This window comes from Salmo salar, chromosome ssa29 (genome assembly GCF_905237065.1).
Source record: "Salmo salar chromosome ssa29, Ssal_v3.1, whole genome shotgun sequence".
NCBI classification, from domain to species: domain Eukaryota; kingdom Metazoa; phylum Chordata; class Actinopteri; order Salmoniformes; family Salmonidae; genus Salmo; species Salmo salar.
Genome location: NC_059470.1, coordinates 37,652,625 through 37,656,413, shown reverse-complemented (window position 1 = coordinate 37,656,413; position 3,789 = coordinate 37,652,625). Strand labels below are relative to the sequence as shown.

Here is a 3,789-nt window from a genome sequence, read left to right as displayed (position 1 = left end):
TCTAGTCCTTATAGCAACAACACAGTGTTCTAGTCCTTATAGCAACAACACAGAGTTCTAGTCCTTATAGCAACAACACAGTGTTCTAGTCATTATAGTAACAACACAGTGTTCTTGTCCTTATAGCAACAACACATTGTTCTAGTCCATATAGTAACAACACAGTGTTTTAGTCATTATAGTAACAACACAGTGTTCTAGTCCTTATAGCAACAACACAGTGTTCTAGTCCATATAGCAACAACACAGTGTTCTATTCCTTATAGCAACAACACAGTGTTCTATTCCTTATAGCAACAACACAGTGTTCTAGTCCTTATAGCAACAACACAGTGTTCTAGTCCTTATAGCAACAACACAGTGTTCTAGTCCTTATAGCAACAACACAGTGTTCTAGTCCTTATAGCAACAACACAGTGTTCTAGTCCTTATAGCAACAACACAGTGTTCTAGTCCTTATAGCAACAACACAGAGTTCTAGTCCTTATAGCAACAACACAGTGTTCTAGTCCATATAGCAACAACACAGTGTTCTAGTCCTTATAGCAACAACACAGTGTTCTAGTCCTTATAGCAACAACACAGTGTTCTAGTCCTTATAGCAACAACACAGTGTTCTAGTCCTTATAGCAACAACACTGTGTTCTAGTCCTTATAGCAACAACACAGTGTTCTAGTCCTTATAGCAACAACACAGTGTTCCAGTCCTTATAGTAACAACAGTGTTCTTCTCTGGCAAATGCCAAACGTCCTGCACAGTGTTGGGTTGTAGTTAGCACAACCCCCACCTGTGGACGTCGGGCCCTCATACCACCCTCATGGAGTCTGTTTCTGACCTTTTGAGCAGACACATGCACATTTGTGGCCTGCTGGAGGTCATTTTGCAGGGCTCTGGCAGTGCTTCTCCTGCTCCTCCTTGCACAAAGGCGGAGGTAGCGGTCCTGCTGCTGGGTTGTTGCCCTCCTACGGCCTCCTCCACGTCTCCTGATGTACTGGCCTGTCTCCTGGTAGCGCCTCCATGCTCTGGACACTACGCTGACAGACACAGCAAACCTTCTTGCCACAGCTCGCATTGATGTGCCATCCTGGATGAGCTGCACTACCTGCGCCACTTGTGTGGGTTGTAGACTCCGTCTCATGCTACCACTAGAGTGAAAGCACCGCCAGCATTCAAAAGTGACCAAAACATCAGCCAGGAAGCATAGGAACTGAGAAGTGGTTTGTGGTCCCCACCTGCAGAACCACTCCTTTATTGGGGGTGTCTTGCTAATTGCCTATAATTTCCACCTGTTGTCTATTCCATTTGCACAACAGCATGTGACATTGTTTGTCAATCAGTGTTGCTTCCTAAGTGGACAGTTTGATTTCACAGAAGTGTGATTGACTTGGAGTTACATTGTGTTGTTTAAGTGTTCCCTTTATTTTTTGAGCAGTGTGTATATATATATATATATATATATATATATATATATATATATATATATATATATATATATATATATGTATATATATAATATAATATAATATAATATAATATAATCCCATTTGTTTCCTTTCACTTGCCATCATAGATGATATTGAGATCTGTTTTTCTGGTGATTTCATTTCATATCCTACTCCTGAATAAAAGCTAATTTAGTTAGTTATTGTCAATCAATTAAATAAGGCTCATGTGTGTGTGTTCCATGCAAATATGCCAATAAATCAAGTAGGCTATTGTATTGTAGTATTGTATTGCATTGTATTCCTGTCCCAAAATAACAACAGCTGTATTCTGGCTGTATGAGTAAACGAATCCACAGATGACGTACATGTTCCTCTGACTGGACTTAGGCTACCCTAATGGAGGATCTATATTAAACTCCCTCCACACAGAAACGGATGATCATAATGCTAAAGTTACAGTCAATAGAGAGTCCCCGCTCTATAGATTACATTTCTATGACTGTATAACATGATCGTAATATGTGCCACGGTCCCGTGTGGCTCAGTTGGTAGAGCATGGTGTTTACAACGCCAGCATGGTGTGGGTTCGATTCCCACGGGGGACCAGTACGGAAGAAGAAACATTTATGAAATCTATGCTACTGTACTGATAAATGTACAATTTAGGGAGAAATAATATATCAGCCTTGTATATTATTGTATCTTCTCAAGGCTGAGCTCCCAGCTCCCTCGACGCTATGACTGAACATGTAAGGCTGCGCGCACTGGATATGAAGCCATATTTACGGATGTAGCTAAAAAGTTCATTTCGACCCACTCGACTACAACAAATTGAGATCCAATTGACAATAACACATTACATACATCTCTCCTGTCTCTTTGCGTTCATGATACGTTAGTGCATCGTTTTCGTCTATGTACATATGTGTAATCCAACTCCAAGTGGGTCTTTTTTTTGTTGTGTTTAGTGAATAATAATACGTTATTCCTGGTAAGAAGGCGAGTGTGGGAAAGACAGCGAAATGTTACTGAAGATACAAAAGTTTATATTTGCGTTCGCTTCTCCGTTGAGTGATTACGGCGAGGAATAACTGTATATTACAAACCTAAATATCCCCTAAAGGTAAAGATATGCGTATTTTATTGGTTAAATAGACTACAGTTTAATGTACTGGTTTAATTAGGTGTGTGAATTGAGGTTCTAAATAAACTTAACTGTATAACTGACTTAAATATTTTAATATTTCACTAATGGAACGTTTATGATAATATTGCTTGCAGACTGTCAAAACTTGCAAGATGGTTCCCACCATAAAAAAAACTGTTGCACACCTCTTTCGTTGCACCATTCTCCACAATAAAGTCCATTCCAATGTAGCCTAATAATACACTCATTTGTTATATTTCATATAACCCAAAACATGAGTGGGTTATGGTTTCCACCTCTCACATCCATCTTATCAACACAGCGCAATGTGACACTGTTTAAAGTCGCGTTAAAACACTGCAACAACACCACCCGGAACATAACGTTAGGTGTTTTCCCCATACAGATAATATGTGTCTTACCTTGCCGAAATAAACCACCTTTTGCATGCAAACTCCTCTTGTTCAGACGGGGAAGGAAGGAAGGAAGGAGAGAAATAATTCCTCCGTTATTCCCTTCAGCCAAGCCGTTAAGATTCCGAGCTCTCCGTTAAGGACGCTGCTCTGAATCAATAGATATATCCCACATTTTTATAACAAAATCAAACGAGGACAAAAAAATAATAATTTCTCCTATTCAGGAAGAAAACCTAGGCAGTAACACAGGAAGGCAGTTTTGCCAACGGTGCTAAAGACTCCCGTGCAGAGTATTACCTCCATCGATTGGGGTTGCGTGCGGTGCGGGGAGAGACCGGGGCTACTGTGTGTGTGTGTGTGTGTGTGTGTGTGTGTCTGCAGACGTCGAGCGGCGCGTAAAAGCAACGGGTGCGAACTGGATAAGCGCACTGTGGGGCGAACCGCATAGAGAAGAAGAGAGGAGAGGAGAGGAGCAAGATGAGCGGAGCCGTCCCACACACAGCCACTCAGTCACAGTACAGAGTAGGAACACAGGGAGCACACAGTACTGTAGAGTGGAAGTGCAGTGGGAGCTGTAGAGAAGAGAGGGACGCTATGCTGAACGGAGCAGATCGCACAGCGCAGGCCGCATCACAACCTAAATATGCAATTGGATTGTACTGTAGTAAAGACTCTGTACTGTACAACATCAAGGAAGTACAGCTGCGCATTAACTACAGGAGTAAATGACACTCTATTTTATAGTGCACTGCTTTTGACCATAAAATGGCACCCTATTCT

At 41.4% G+C, this 3,789-nt stretch overlaps 1 non-coding gene across 1 annotated transcript; it reads left to right on the top strand.

Moving 5' to 3' along the window:
- Positions 1-1,974: 1,974 nt before the first annotated feature.
- trnav-uac (transfer RNA valine (anticodon UAC)) lies at positions 1,975-2,052 on the top strand. The gene has a single exon. It is a non-coding gene; the product is annotated as a tRNA-Val (tRNA).
- The last annotated feature ends 1,737 nt before the right edge of the window (positions 2,053-3,789 follow it).